Source organism: Heteronotia binoei, chromosome 4, assembly GCF_032191835.1.
Source record: "Heteronotia binoei isolate CCM8104 ecotype False Entrance Well chromosome 4, APGP_CSIRO_Hbin_v1, whole genome shotgun sequence".
NCBI classification, from domain to species: Eukaryota; Metazoa; Chordata; class Lepidosauria; order Squamata; family Gekkonidae; genus Heteronotia; species Heteronotia binoei.
The window spans coordinates 52,704,266-52,720,370 of NC_083226.1; the positions used below are offsets into that span (position 1 = coordinate 52,704,266).

The window sequence follows — 16,105 nt, forward strand, 5'->3', positions numbered from 1 at the left end:
AGGTGACCAGTGGACTCCCACTGGTCACCTCTGTAGCGTTCGCAGTGTTGTAATTTCAGGACACAACACTCCTCCCCCCTTAGTTCAAGACACAAAGTCTTTCAAGTAGCCTGGCGCCCTGTGTTCCCTGGTCGACCTCCTCGGGGTTATTTGGGGAATTGGAGCGGCCGCCGTGGCTGGCAAGGCTGCTGGTTGCTCGTGGTGGGGTGACGCCAGGAGAGGGCTGTCCGCCGCTTGTTGTTGTTCCGAAACCTCCGCTCTGGGGGGGTTGCTCCCTCTGCTGTGGTGCTCTTCTGCCCGCATAATTGACGCGGCCGGCATAGGCTGGGTATCTCCCGGGGGTGTTGCTGTTAATTCTCCCCCGCTCCCCCTAATGCTGTCAGTTCTTCCGGCAAGGTGCGGCGGCGCAGCTGGTCAATATGCCTCCTTATGATCTGGCCCCCCTCTGACGAGACCTCATAGGAACGGGACCCGGTGACCCACAGCACCCGTGCGGCTACCCACTCCGGCCCGCTTGCAAAGTTCTTTGCGTATACTGGATCCCCTGGAAAAAATCCCCTAGCGGCTTCCCGAGTTTTGGGGGAACTGCGGAGGTCCGTAGCCCTGTCCAGATGCAACCTGTCTAACCTATTGATCAGCTTCCTCCCCATTAGCAACTCGGCAGGGCTTAACCCAGTGCCGGGGTTGGGGGTGATTCTATTCCCAAATAGGAAGACTGCCAGGCGGTGGTCCCACTCCCCCTGTACAATGCGACCCAGGGCCTCTTTTGTAGTGCGCACCATGTGCTCTGCTTGGCCGTTGGTGGCTGGATGGAAAGGGGTGGACCGAATGTGCTGGATGAGGTACCTATTCAGGAACTCCTGAAATTCCTGGAAGGTGAAAGTGGTACCATTGTCCGTGACCAGGGTCTTGGGGATCCCATGGGTGCAAAAGACGCTTCGCAAGGCTCTGACCACCACTGCGGTGGAGGTTGAAGTTACAGGAATCACCTCCAACCACTTGGTGTACGCGTTGACTAGAATAAAGAATATTTGGCCCTGGTATGGCCCCGCAAAGTCTAGGTGTACCCGGGATCACGGCCTCCTATTGGACTCCCAGCGGTGGACAGGGACACTGGGCAGATCTGGCTGGGACCCTTGGCAGGGTTGGCACCTTCTAACCCACCCCTCTATCTCCTCGTCCATCCCCGGCCACCATACATAGCTACAAGCCAGGGCCTTCATACGCACTATTCCCGGGTGTGTTTCATGTAAGGCTTCCAGCACTTGGTTCCGCAGTGTGTGGGGGAGAACCACCACCCTGCTACTCCAGAGAATGCACCCCTTGTGTATGGATAGTTCTTCTCTGCGAGATGCGAATGCCCTGAATTCTACTTCCAATTTGCCTGTAGGCTACCCCCTTCCCACCCAGTCTAAAATGTGTGCGAGGATGCAGTCTCTGCCCGTGGGCCGAGCAGCGTGGAGGGGTCTCTCAGGTAGAGTCTCTAGAAGCATCACATGGTGGCAGGAGCGGGATCCGGGTCCATAGAGGACAGGCAGCTGAGGGCGTCAGCGTGTCCCATAGCTTTGCCAGGGTGGTGGACCAGGGCATAAGTGTACGAGTTGAGGAACTGGTTCCACTGCAGGATGCGCTGTGACAAAATCTGCGGAGTTTGGCGGTCCGGGGCGAGGAGGCCCAGAAGCGGCTTGTGGTCCGTGGCAATTGTGAAACACCTACCGTACAAGTAGTCATTGAATTTATGCACACCCGCCATGATTGCCAAGGTTTCCTTGTCTATCTGGGCATAGTTATGCTCTGCGGGGGTCAGAGTCCGCAAATAATAGGCCATGGGAACCTCCCTCCCGTCTGGGAGTTGGTGCCCCAGAACGGCGCCCACCCTGTATGGGGAAGCATCGTAAGCCAGAATCACTGGTAGGGATTTGTCAAAATGGTGGAGCACAGCATTGGAAACTAGGAGGTCCTTGACTGCCCGAAAAACAGCGGCATGCTTCTTTTCCCAGACCCATGGTGCGTGTTTATCGAGGAGCCTATGTAGGGGTTCTGCGATGGCCGCTTTGTGGGGCAAAAATGAATGGTAAAAATTTAATAACCCCAAGAAACTTTGTAACTCTGCCTTGCTCATGGGAGCCGGGGCGTGGACTATTACCCTGGTCTTGTCGGCCGTCGGGTGGATTCCCGCGGCATCCACAGCAAACTCCAAGAACTCCACCCTTGGCACCCCGTGCGAACACTTCTCCCGCTTCACTTTAAGTCCCACCGTCTGGAAGCGGCGGAGTACCTCTCGCAGACAGCTGCTGAACTCCTCAGCGTCCAGGGCGGTGATCAAAACGTCATCGAAAAATGGTTGCACTCCAGGGATCCCTTTGAGAAGAGAGTCCACTATGCTCTGGAAGATTCCCGGAACCACACTAACCCCAAATTGCAACCGCCGCACCCGCACCCGAAAAGCACCCCTGTGAGTCACAATGGTCTGAGCCTCTGCTGTCTCGGCGTCCACCAGGAGTTGCTGGTACGCTTGGGCCAGGTCCAGTTTCCCAAAAACCTTAGAGCCTGCTAGGGCTGCCAGGACATGGCTGACCACCAGAATGGGGTATGGATTGTCCTGGAGCGCTTTATTTATTGTGCACTTATAGTCAGCACATATGCGCACATCTCCATTTGGCTTTACTGGAGTGACTATGGGTGTTTCCCATGCAGCATAGGATACCGGTTCTAGTACTCCCTGGGCTGTGAGGTGGTCCAGCTCCACTTCTATTTTGGGTTTAAGAGCAAATGGAACTTGCTTGGCCTTCAGCCTTATTGGTCTCACGTGGGGATCGAGAGGTAAGGTGATGGGAGGCCCCTTGTAGCACCCCAGGGACCCATCAAACACTTCTGGGAATTCCTGGCACACGTGATCGAAATTGTTTGTTTGCATCTGCTGCACCCCCACTATTTGAATGTCCAGTGGTCGAAACCAGGCCAGCCCCAGCAATGTGGTGAGCTGGTGCTTGACCATGAGTATGTCCAGCTTGCCCTTAAAGTTCTTAAACTCTACCCTTACAGTGGCCCAACCCAAAATCTGTATGGGGTTTTTCTGGAAGTCCCGCAGTATGAAATCAGCCGGTCGCAACCTGGGCCGGCCACGGGGGCAAAGTTTTCTTAGAGACTTCTCTGAAATTATGGAGATGGAGGAGCCCAAGTCCAGCTCCATTAGGCATGGAGCGCCCTCGATGAGGACCGACACCCTGATCTTATCGGGGGTGGTGAGGGGCAAGTTCATTACCTGCAGGCTAGTCGATGCGGTCGAGTAGGCATCGGTCGAGTCGTGGTGGGTGGACTGGCATCTGTGGTTGGCCTTGGCCCGGCAAGCCCACGTTATGTGGCCCACTCTTCCGCAGTTCCTGCAGTCCACGTTGCGATAAGGGCAGTCCCGTCGCTCGTGTGGATCTCCACAGCTGGCGCACTTGGTGTTGGCTGGTCTCTCTGTCGCACGTGCCTGAGTGGCCGCTCTCGGCCCCATTCCCGGTTGGCGGCGGAGCTGGTGTGACTCCTCCTCCTCTGGGTTGCCCAGTGCCATCTCCTCCTGGTGGATGGCTTCAGCTCGCTGGTTGTGGTAAGCTTTGGTTGCTCTCTCGAACACGGTGGCTTTGTTGAAGGCGAGTTGGAGGGTGAGCTCCTCCTTTGCGAAGAGCTTTTGCTGCAGTCTTTCGTCTCGGAGGCCCCAGACGAATCAATCTCTCAGGGCTTCTTCCAGCTTGTCGAAGCTGCAGTTCCCCGCAATTTGGTGGAGGGCCACCAGGTACACGGCCATCTCTCCCATCCCTTGATCCCTCTTGTGGAAGAGAAATTGGCGGGCGATGATAGATGGCTGGGGCAAGAAATGCCCGGTCAGGAGTCTGACCACCTCTTTGTACTTTTTCTTGGTGATCTTTGCGGGGGCCGAGAGACCATTGGCTATCTTGAATATGGCCTCCCTGCAGACGCTCAGGAGCACATCTCTCTTTTGGCTGTCATCTGTAATCATGTTCGCTTGTAGGTAGCAGTCGACCCGCTCCGTGTAGGCCTCCCACCTCTCGGGGTTGGTGGGGTCGAATTCAGCAAGGTGGCCCGTCATCCCACTTGGGTTAGCCATGGTGGCAGCGGGTGCTTCAGTCTCTCTAGTCTGTGTGCCTTGTCTCCAGCTAGGTCACTGAATTCCCGTTTGGGAAGTTACCTGGCTAGGATCGCCACTGTAATGTACTGAGTGAAGAGCCGTGTTGAAGACAGCATGCTTTATTAGCGAGTACATCACATGAGAGGGAACGCGGGCCGGGTCCCCAATTATATACACAACCCGGAACAACCCTCTGCCTGGCCAGGTTCAATCCTGGCCAGTTAAACTTCCTGCCAAAGATCTTGATTGGCAGAGCGTATTTGCGAGCAACATCCAGTGACCAGTGGACTCCCACTGGTCATCTCTGTAGCATTCGCAGTGTTGTAATTTCAGGACTGAAATGCAAGACACAACACCAGGGTTGTTATACAGAGGAGGCTGTGGTAAGCCATCTCTATTTACCTTCTTATAATTGAAAGGCAGCACAGGGACACTTCTGTGTGGCAAGGAAATGCTTCAAGCCCTTTAATCATTCTAGTTGCCCTTCTCTGGACTTTCTCCAATGCTATAATATCCTTTTTGAGGTGCGGCGACCAGAACTGCACACAGTACTCCAAATGAGACCGTACCATCGATTTATACAGGGGCATTATGATACTGGCTGATTTGTTTTCAATTCCCTTCCTAATAATTCCCAGCATGGCGTTGGCCTTTTTTATTGCAAACGCACACTGTCTTGACATTTTCAGTGAGTTATCTACCACGACCCCAAGATCTCTCTCTTGGTCAGTCTCTGCCAGTTCACACCCCATCAACTTGTATTTGTAGCTGGGATTCTTGGCCCCAATGTGCATTACTTTGCACTTGGCCACATTGAACCGCATCTGCCACGTTGACCCCCACTCACCCAGCCTCAACAGGTCCCTTTGGAGTTCCTCACAATCCTCTCTGGTTCTCACCACCCTGAACAATTTAGTGTCATCCGCAAACTTGGCCACTTCACTGCTCACTCCCAACTCTAAATCATTTATGAACAAGTTAAAGAGCATGGGACCCAGTACCGAGCCCTGCGGCACCCCACTGTTTACTGTCCTCCACTGCGAAGACTGCCCATTTATACTCACTCTCTGCTTCCTATTACTCAGCCAGTTTTTGATCCACAAGAGGACCTGTCCTTTTACTCCATGACTCTCAAGCTTTCTAAGGAGCCTTTGATGAGGAACTTTATCAAAAGCTTTCTGGAAGTCAAGGTAAACAACATCTATCGGGTCTCCTTTGTCCACATGTTTGTTCACCCCTCAAAGAAATGTAACAGGTTAGTGAGGCAAGATCTTCCCTTGCAGAACCCATGCTGAGTCTTCCTCAATAACCCGTGTTCATTAGGGTTGCCAAGTCTGACTCAGAAAATATCTGGAGACTTTGGGGGTGGAGCCAGGGGACTTTGGGGGTGGAGCCAGTATCAAGGTTGTGACAAGCACAATTGAACTCTGAAGGGAGTTCTGGCCATCTTTTAAATGCCCTCTTTTGGGGCTTTTTTTTGTAGCAGAAACTCCTTTGCATATCAGGCCACACCCCCACTGATGGTCAATCCTCCTGGAGTTTACTGTAGGCCCTGTCCTAAGAGCCCTGTAAGCTCTTGGAGAATTGGCTGCATCAGTGCGTGTGTGGTCTAATATGCAAAGGAGTAGGGCTTCCTTTGAAGCAGGAACTTCTTTGCATATTAGGCCACATACCCCTGATGTAGTCAAGCCTCCTGGAGCTTGCAGTAGGCCCTGTACAAACAGCCCTGTGAGCTTCTGGAGGACTGGCTCCATCAGGAGGTGTAGCCTGATATACAAAGGAGCAGGGTTTTCTTTGTAGCAGGAACTCCTTTGCATATTAGGCCACACATCCCTGATGTAGCTAGGGCTGCCAATCCCCAGGTGGGGGCAGGGGATCCCTCGGTTTGGAGGCCCTCGCCCCGCTTCAGGGTAGGGTTGCCAAGTCCAATTCAAGAAATATCTGGGGAGTTTGGGGGTGCAGCCAGGAGACTTTGGGGGTGGAGCCAGGAGACATTGGGGCGGAGCCAGGAACAAGAGTGTGACAAGCATAATTGAACTCCAAGAGAGTTCTGGCCATCACATTTAAAGGGACAGCACACCTTTTTAAATGTCTTCCTTCCATAGGAAATAATGAAGGATAAGGGCACCTTCTTTTGGGGCTCATAGAATTGGACCCCCTGGTCCAATCGTTTTGAAATTTGGGGGGTACTTTGGGGAGAGGCACTAGATACTATATTGAAAATTTGGTGCCTCTACCTCAAAAAACAGCTCCCCCAGAGCCCCCGAAACCTGCAGATCAATTCCCCATTATACCCTATGAGAAGACGTTTCCCTCTCCACCCCCCTCCACCCCCTCCCGTTTCTGGCAAATCTGATGCAGGGGACTCTGTACTCACGAGTTGCTGCCAGCTTCTCACAGCAACACAGGCACACCAGCTGGGCACTTTATGGCATGGAATAGGAAGCCGGCAGAACTCACTCACCTCCGGAGGTGCAAAGGCACATGGTCCTTTGGGGGCGTGGCTGGGCTCCCCTCCCTTCACCGGCCAGCTGACTGGGAGTGGGAAGCAGCCTGAGAAAACGGAAGAGCTCTGGCTGCTGCGATGGGGGCTGGGTGGGAAGGGCTGCCGTTCTCCCCCCCCCCTCCCCCCGCTTTCCCTTTTATGGCCAGCGGGGGGAGGAGGCTCCAAATCGGGGGTCTCCAGGCCTAGCGGAGGATTTGGGAACCCTAGTGTTCATCAATGTGCCTATTCATTCTGTCCTTGATAATGTAATTAAATAGTAATTAAATTTTGTACTCAGGAAGACTTGCCCTTGCTTATGAAATTACTTGGGTAGAACTAGGGGGGTGCCTGACTTTGCAAGCCTCCATGGCAATGGGTAGCCATGCAGATGCCCCACTCATTAGCATAGCCTGGGGAGAGCCAAGGCTTCACCTTCTCCAAAGCAAGGCATTTCTCACTCCTAAAATGGCTGTGAAGGCAAATTTATCCAAGATTGAGTCAAGGCAAACTGCACGCGTCTTAGAAGAGGGTACTTGGTGACAGTGAAGAAATAGGATCTTTGAGAATAGTAGATAAAAGGCTATGCAGAAGAACTGTTAGGTTATAAGGATCCAGGTGGTCTGAAGCAGCAGAAAAAAGTTGGAGTCCAGTGGCACCTTTAAGCCCAACAAAACTTTATTCTGGGTTTAAGCTTTCCTTTAGATTTATTCTGGGTATACGCTTTTCTGTGCACACATCTGGTATCTGAAGAAGTGTGCATGCACAGGAAAGCTTATACCCAGAATAAAACTTAATTGTTCTTAAAAATGCCACTGGACTCTCGAACGTTGTTCCATTAGGTTAGAAAAGTCTTTGCTTTATAATGCTGACAAGTTTGCAGTTCTTGGACTAATTTCTAATTAGCCACCCTGAGCCTGCCCTGGTGGGGAGGGCGGGATATAAATAAAAGTTTATTATTATTATTATTATTAGCACTGCATATTTTGTCACTGGTTTTCTGTGGGAGCAATCCTAAGCAGATCTGTTCAGAAATGTCCCATTTTACTGAATGAGGCTTCCCTCTTAGGAAGTAACCTTAAATTTTCTTTGACTGTATTATGGGGCAACCAGTGTAAGCTGTAAACTGAGTTAGTATGAGGTAGCTCACAGTTTTTTAGTCTCTGGCTCACACATTTTTGTGTCAGCTCAAGAAGGATGACCCCAGAGCAATAATTTATGCAGTAGCCAAATAGCTCACTCACAATTTTAATGCCAGTAGCTCAAAGTAGAATTTTTGCTCACAAAACTGCACAGCTTTAGAGGGAACATTGGGGGCAACAATAAACAGCAGTTTGAAATCTGCAGGGGGGAGTGTAAAAATATCAATTATTACTATAATGATGATAATAAAGAATCCATTTAGAATGCAACATTTTTTAAAAAGGATGTCTTCAGGCAAAGAATTCCCATTTACTGAGATCCTGGCTAAGTTAACACAAGAAACAGAAATCATAAGAAGCATGGGGAAATCTGCTTCAGGCACTTAGTTATGAGCAAACCTTTAACAGCGCAGTCCTATGCAGAGTTACTCTGCTCTGTGCCTGTGGATGTACGAGTACACAAACACTATATAGGGTTGCACATAAAATGTTTCTAAACAAGTATAAATATCCCAGGTACATAAAAAAAAAATCAAAGAAGCCTGAAAATCTACAGGAAACATTTAACCAAAAAAGCCATTATACTATCTTGGTGCTGCCTTCGGCATTATTTATTTCCCTTCTGAAACATTAAAAATCATTCCTTAGAGCAGGGGTGTCAAACATTAGGTTCAGGGGACAGAACCGATCCATCTAGGGCTTTTTTGTGACCTGCAAGTAACTGGTGCAAGGAAGGGAACAGGAAGTTACTTGGAGAGAGAGTGGGCGGAGCCACTCCAATTGTGGCTTTAACATGCAGAACAACATTAACTGCAGCAGTCATGCACAGCAACTTCGTTTCAGTGGCAGGGCAGCCATACTGGTAAGTTGGGAGCTGCCACAGCTGCCTTCATGCTGGCTCAGAGTTCCAAGGCAGGCTTGCACACCTCTCTGTTTGGCTTGCAGTTCAGGGGATGCTATCCTGGATGGCCATGAGGACTGACGTTTGCATGTGTGTGTGTGGGGGGGGGGGGGGCGCAGATGATAACTCTGCTGGGGCCTGCTAGTGGCCAGCACCATCACAGTATTTGTGCCTCCATGTAATGGCTGTGCTTTGACCCAAGAGGGGCATTCTTTGGCAGTTTCTCCCACTCATCAGGGGCCTAGTCCTGCCACCAAACATGCAATTCAACTTCTTTACATAGTCTTCATGGATTCTGTAAGCTACAGCCAAGAATTTGTCACATTCAAGTGTAGCTTTAGCATTAGCTGCTGCACAGGCATCTCAGATTTATTAGATTTTGCTTGGTGTGAATCCCATTGTTCATGTGGCCTCAGATCTTAGCCACCCAACCTGCTTTCACAGGCAGGTGGTTTTTGGTTCAGTTCATTTTTCCAGTCTTTTTTCCATGGTGGCTTGGGAGCAGGGAGGAGCTTGCAATACCCAGGCATTTTCATTTTAAGCCTGAGGCCTGGGCAGTCAGTAGGAGAAAAAAAGGGGGGAAATTGCCATGGGTAATGGAAGGACATCCTAACCCTAAATATAACCTTAATTCTACCCTTACCCCTAAACCTAACCCAAACCCTAACCCATAATTGAATCCTAACCTGACCTTTGACCTGACTCTTAATCTAAAGCTAAATGAAACATGAACCCTAGACCTACCCCTACATCTCCCCAACACCCTACCTCTAATCCTAATCAGAATTGGAATAAACCCTAATGCTAATCTGAACCCTAATCCTATCCTTGCCCCAAACCAAGCTGCAACCCAAACTCTAAAATGAACCCAAATCCTAAAACTATCCCTATCCTGTACCATAAACCTGAAACCAAACTCTAACCCTAACCTAAACACTGTTGCCCTAAACATGCACCTAACCCTACCCCTAACCTTAAACCTACCCCACCTCTAACACTTAACCTTACCCTAACCTGAATCCAAATACAAACTTGAAACAGAACCCTAAGCCAATCCTAACCATGACCATACCCTAACCTGAATCTTAACCTGAACCCTAACCCAAGTGTGAACACAAACTGGAACCCTAACCCCAACCTGAATCCAAATCCAAATTCTAACCCCACCTCTAAGCTCTCTTTAACCAAAACCCTAATCCAAACCCAAACCCTAACTGAAACCCTAACTCTACCTCTAATCAGACCTTAATCCATACCCAAACAGCTGAAAGAGGACAAGGCAGTGACGATAGGGCAGACAGTGCCCACTGTTATCTGCTGGCTGCAGGGTGTGTCAGACTGGGACAAGGAGCAGCAGCCCTGCAAGCTGCTGGCACTGGCTGGCTGGTGGCATAGCCCAATAAAAATGCTGCCTACCCCTAACCTGAACTGTGAGTGACCCAAGATCACCAAGCTGGCTGCATGCGAAGGAGTGGGGAATCAAACCCACTTCTCTAGGTTAGAATCACAGTTCTCTGAAAGCTGTTCTCTCAAGAACAGTTCTCTCAGAGCTCTCAGCCCCACTACCTCAGAGGGTGTCTTTTGTGGGGAGAGGATGGGAATGAAACTGTAAACTGCTCTTAGACTCTTCCTCCTCCTCCAGTTGTTTCCCCATCTCCTCATACATATTATAGTAGCACCATTTGTATATACTTTCAAGTAGTGGTTGGATCTTGAAGCAGATGTCTTCACTACTTTATATGCCCTCCTCTGTTACATTATGTAACAGTAGGTTATATGTCAGCTGATTTTTGGAACAACTTGCAGTTTTATTTCAGTTCTAGCACTGAAATATAGGGACATTTTGTACTAATAAAACAAAAAACACAAATAATTAGGGTATGGTCATGGTTAGGATTGGCTTAGGGTTCTGTTTCAAGTTTGTATTTGGATTCAGGTTAGGGTAGGGTTAAGCATTAGGGGTGGGATAGGTTTAAGGTTAGGGGTAGGGTTAGGTGCATAATTATATAAAGGCTTGAATGGGGCCAGCACTACTGCCAACTAGTTAGTAAGCAGTTGTACACATTTTCAGGTGGACAGATGGGTAAAAAGTTCAAGGTCTGAACAGATCTGCCATTGGCACAAGCCTGTTTATTTCAAGTAACTCCTAAAAATGGATGTGGTTTAGCTTCTGGGGTTTGTTCCTTTAAACTTATTGGAGCCAGACAGAGCAAATTAAGACACCAATTTAAGATCAGCCACTGTAAACAAAACTCTTATGGACATGTGGGCATGGATAGTATGCCCTTTGGGAGTAGGCTTCACTTAATCTACTAAAGAGGTTCTCCAGCTGTATTCCTTGTAAGATTAAAGAGTCTAGCCTTGTAGAGTTATTATTTCAAAAGCAAGGATTGGCTACTAATAGAAGGATAACAGTTTAGACAAGAGATGGCCATTTGCATTTGACAAATCGCTCAAACAAATGCTTTCCAGATCAATGGAAAAGATAAAATTTTATATTATAATCCTCCTTTATTAGGATTAACTCTTGAGCAGGCACATTTACAAAGCTAAGGACTGTGCATAGTTTTCTTAGCTGCTCCTGTGGATGCATTTTTATAGTAGACATTGTACCAAAAAGGGACCAAGAAGGCCTTTCTGCCACAGATGTATCATGCATTGGGAAAATGTTCCATTCCTGCAATAGATGAGATATTCTTGAATAGATGCTGGGCTGAACAGATTAGTAGACTTGGCCTACCTAAATGATTTCTTCTGGGTGTATCTCTTTAATCTCTTGTATCTTTCTAACAGGTATATCTTTAATTCTTTTGCTTAGCCTAAATTAGGCTTAAGACTAAATCTTAAAAAATGGTTGATTGCTGTCAGGACATGCACAATTTGTGGTGGAGTCCCACATGGCTCTAGAGGTATGTTAATGCCGAATGCTGTCTCTGTGATACGTTATGACTGACAGTCATGCTTGTACAACATATTTAACTGAGGGCTCTAATTGGTTTGAGTGAAATGTGTCTGAATGCATTACAAGGTCCAGCTGTGAAATTTATACCTTCAGCTGTGCTTTCAAGGTACAGCGGTTATCAAAATAACCTTAATTGCTGCAGCATTGTTTGATATTTTCACATGATTGATGCTACACAAAAGAAAATTGAAGGGTATCATTTATTTTAATAAAATGCTATTGTTTCACTTCATTGCAGTTGTCTAATGAGTGCAAATCTGTGTTTTTTTTTAAAAAAAAAAAGTATGAAGAGACCTCTGTTAGAATCTTTGAGTGATATTCAGCCTGTTTCCTGGCAGCTTGTGACATCTGTTCTGCATAATTCTTTATTTTTCAAGGGTACATTTTCTCTTTTGAAACGTATGTATGTAGTAAAACTGACATATTGCTATCAAAACTTTTTAAATGGGAAATAGTGATTACCCGTCATTGTGAAATTTTGGGCTGTTATTAACATGTATATCAGAAAAAGAGAGAGAGAAACTTACAGAGAAAAACTTAGCTGAAGTGGAAATTGACCTTAAGATGCAAAAAGGAACAAGTCTGACTTTTGTGTCCTGCTCTGGTCTCCTTTTTCATTTATCAGAGATGACTGTTTCCACTCTGGAAAGATTCTCTGCTTGCCCAGTTATTAAACTTTGTTATCCAATTATTTTGTTGGAGGAGGAGCTGGCATAATCACTATCTACCATGAAAAATTCCTTTTGAAGTTCTTTTGTAGGAACAAAATCTTACTTTTATGGGAATTTGTGTGGGAAGAAAATTTCCCCCCAATTCATTTTAGGTTAAACTGCTGTATGTATGGACAATTCTCATGCAAGCCATGACAACCCTATTTTTTTTTTTTTTTACAGAAGAATGTTTGATATAGCTCCTCCTCTACAGAATGATAAATTATTCTCAAGGAGGCTGTTTTTTCTCCAAAGCGGTTAGTTATCATTTATTATACAGAAGAGGAAAATGTAAAACTGCCTAATGTAAGCTTAAATGGCTTTTAGTTCCTTGGGGGTGGATCAAAAAAACTTCAAGCTGTGACAAAGCAGATTTTATATTTTTGTGCGTTGGCCAGTAGGTGGCAGTAATTGTACAGATGTTGTCATTTAGTCTAGAAGGGAAAAAAAGCCACATATCTCTCAGTTCCTTGATAGCACGCCGTGATCGTATAGTGGTTAGTACTCTGCGTTGTGGCCGCAGCAACCTCGGTTCGAATCCGAGTCACGGCAGGAAGGGACTTATTTTGTTTTAACTTAAATTTCAGTTCTTTACAATGAGGTTCTCATATTTAAAACAGTTGATGCGAAAACAAACTTGTACAAATAACAGGAGATATTAATTGCTGAATAATCTCATTGCAGTAGTTTCTTCATTTAATTGTCGATTGTAGATTTTTATTATGCATTTATTATTTATTTAGAATTTAAATCATATAGCTTTATTATGATATTGATTTCTGAATCAATCGCTGAAGTCTGTAGGATATGTAATTAAAACATTTTAATGAAGCTGGATGTGCTTAAGTTACAAAAGGAGAGGTATGGTATGAGCATTATGTTTTCATGGACTTTTGAAATCTTGGAAGAGGAAAAAATGTTTTCCAGTGTGTATCCCTTTGTTTTTGTATATAGATTGAACTTAGCTACAAGGCTAGCTACATGTGACCTATACATAAAAATCTGTGGGGTTTTTCAGCATTGACAATGCTCCTCATCCAGCACATATGATATGTGCGAGACGGATATCTTGTGTCATTGATGGTACACCATGCCCACCCCAAATCTCAGAGATAAGCATCTTGCTTTAAATGCCTGCTTGCCTACATTGCGCTGATGCCCAAAAGTAGACTTCCTGCACTGGACAGAGTTTTGAAGAAATTCTGGCAATGACATTCAGTGAGTTCAATAAAAGGAGGTAACTTAACTTTTTTTAAGGAAAGGAAAGATAAAATTGCTCCTCTTTTGCCGTGACTCGGATTCGAACCGAGGTTGCTGCGGCCACAACGCAGAGTACTAACCACTATACGATCACGGCAAGCTACTGGAGGAGCTATTGAGTACAGCTTGCTCCGTAATCTGCTCTAGCAGAGCTATGGGACTATTGCCATCTAGTGTCACTTACTGGTTGTTATGGTTTTTGTGATCAACTGCATTTCTGTGAAACAACCTTTTGCAAGTATTTAGAAATTCATACTTTTCTGTTTATTTTTTGCTGCAACAGGCAGATATGGCTGTTCCTCAGGCATTTTTATTCTTTTGCATGCAATCTTACAGGAGGAGAAATTAGTCTGATCATCACTTTATTATCCCCTTCATAATGACGAGATAAAAATATTGGCTCCTAACATGGAATACACTGTACAAAACAAAAGCATAATGGTTTTTTAAAAATAAAAAACAAACTGGTTCAGTTTCTGTTATCCTCAATTTTTTTTAAAATAAATGGGGGATGTATAAGTAATTGACCTACATATATTCTTCAACTCTAAATGTATTAATCACAAGCAGTTCCATAGTTCTGTTTGTGTTGTACTGAGTGTCCAAGAATTAGATGAAAAATAGATGTCATTTTGAGGGAGCATGCTAGAAAATGGAGGTGCTTTTCAGCAGTGATAAAGTTGAAACTCAAAGTACTGTTTTAGCTCAGCTGTTGCTTAGGAAAGTGGCAACAAAAAGGAATAAAGGAGAAAACAAGGTAAAGAAGAAAAAAGGGGGTTTATGTTGAAGTAGAGTGTGTGAGAAGAAAGCAACCATAACAAAACACCCTTATGTATAAAGTAAATAATGGTCAAGTGGAGAAGGAGAGCATGGCATGGAAGGAGAATTTTATGCGGCGAGAATGCCAGAATTAGAAAGTGGAGGACCTGCAGGGACTTGTGGGGGCATCTCATTTTCCTCTGAATTCACTACCCCACTATTTCTTCTTTATTTACTCCTGTCAGCCCCCATATCCTTTCCCCTTTACCTGCTTTTCTCCTACCCATTCCCCAGCCAACCTATCGTTTATCTGCCCCTCCTCTCAGTTATATTTATTGTTTATTTCATTTATACGCCACCGTTCTTCCCAGTGGGGGCCCAAGGCAGCTAACATTGTTCTTCTGTCCTCCGTTTTCTGTCCTGCCAACAACCCTGTGAGTTAGGTTAGTGTTATGTATTGAGACTGGAACTTGGCCTTAGGGTCAGGCAGGGACTTGACTGAGCTTGAGGCTCCATAACAATAGCCACCTGGATTCTGGAAGGAGGCCAATCAGGGGTTGTTAGGCCAGCCGGGAACCTATAGTTGTGTATGATGGGTTTTGGGTGGGGTTGGCTGAGAGCGTGTGCTGTCCCAAAATTATCCAGGTAGTTTCCATGGCAGAGAGAGGATTTGAACCTGAGTCCCCCAGTTACAAGTGTGAAATTCTAACCATCACACAAGTAGTGAGCAGCCAGGCCTGCTAGTGATTGCTGCCAGGCCTGGTCCCTGAGTTCTCCCTTAAAGGCCAAAGCAGGCTTAGAAAGGGCTCTGCCTCCGCCCCCTGTCTTTTATTGATAAACACTAAGGCTTTAAGGCTGTCGATATTGTTGTGTTTGCCAGCAGCCCCCACAATGACCATTGAGATCTCAGAAGTCATTCAGTTCTTAAAGGTACAAGTGGTGCTTCTCTTATGTTGCTCTTTCTACTCCTCATGTTTTTAAATTTAGATTTTTCCACAAACTTGGGTCTTTTCTCAGGTTTGAGAAAGATCTGTCTTGTCTGTTTACGGCTTTCATCTTCAGGTTAAGTATCCACATATGGAGCCATGTTGAGAATTAGATATCTTGATGGAAATATAAACTAGAAAAGAAAGGAAGCATTAAAAATGTGAGGTAAAAACATGAAGAACTGGAAGAACCAGAGAGGAGCAGACCCCTTCCTAAGCCCAGCTGGTATACTTCCAGCTCCACTTGGCAGTGCCATAAGCCAGTCTACATTATTTAACTAATTATATTAATTACAAATATACCCTGCTTTTCATCTGATCTGTGAGACTCACTGCAAATGGCATGGAGTAAGGAAGATTACTGAGAGAACTGTAGGGCTAAGGAATAAAAGAAGAAAATAGCTAAGTTCCCAGAATGGCAGAATACGCAGGAAAAGGCAAAACTTGCTTCCCTGCCCAGCTAGGGTTGCCAAGTCCAAATCCAGAAATGGAGGAATGGATAAGTTATTGATGTGGCTATAATGAAAAGAAGGCAAGGGAAGAAATTTTAGAAAATTTTAAATCAGACTGTTTAAAATTAGCTACTGTTTTAAAATATTTATTGTATAATTTACTGTATTTGATGTTGTTAGCCGCCCTGAGCCTACTTCGGCGGGGAGGGTGGGATATAAATAAAATGTTGATTGAATGATTGATTGAAGAAAGTAAAGGGGACTTTGGGGGTGGAGCCAGGAGCAAGGGAGTGACAAGCATAATTGAACTCCAAAG

General features: G+C 46.1%; 1 protein-coding gene and 2 non-coding genes across 12 annotated transcripts in view; 2 read left to right on the top strand and 1 right to left on the bottom strand.

Annotated features, from left to right (window-relative positions):
- Positions 1-16,105, top strand: part of NFIB (nuclear factor I B) — a 407,796-nt gene that overhangs the window by 63,104 nt on the left and 328,587 nt on the right. The window lies entirely within an intron of this gene.
- Positions 12,813-12,884, top strand: TRNAH-GUG (transfer RNA histidin (anticodon GUG)). Its single transcript has one exon. It is a non-coding gene; the product is annotated as a tRNA-His (tRNA).
- Positions 13,618-13,689, bottom strand: TRNAH-GUG (transfer RNA histidin (anticodon GUG)). Its single transcript has one exon. It is a non-coding gene; the product is annotated as a tRNA-His (tRNA).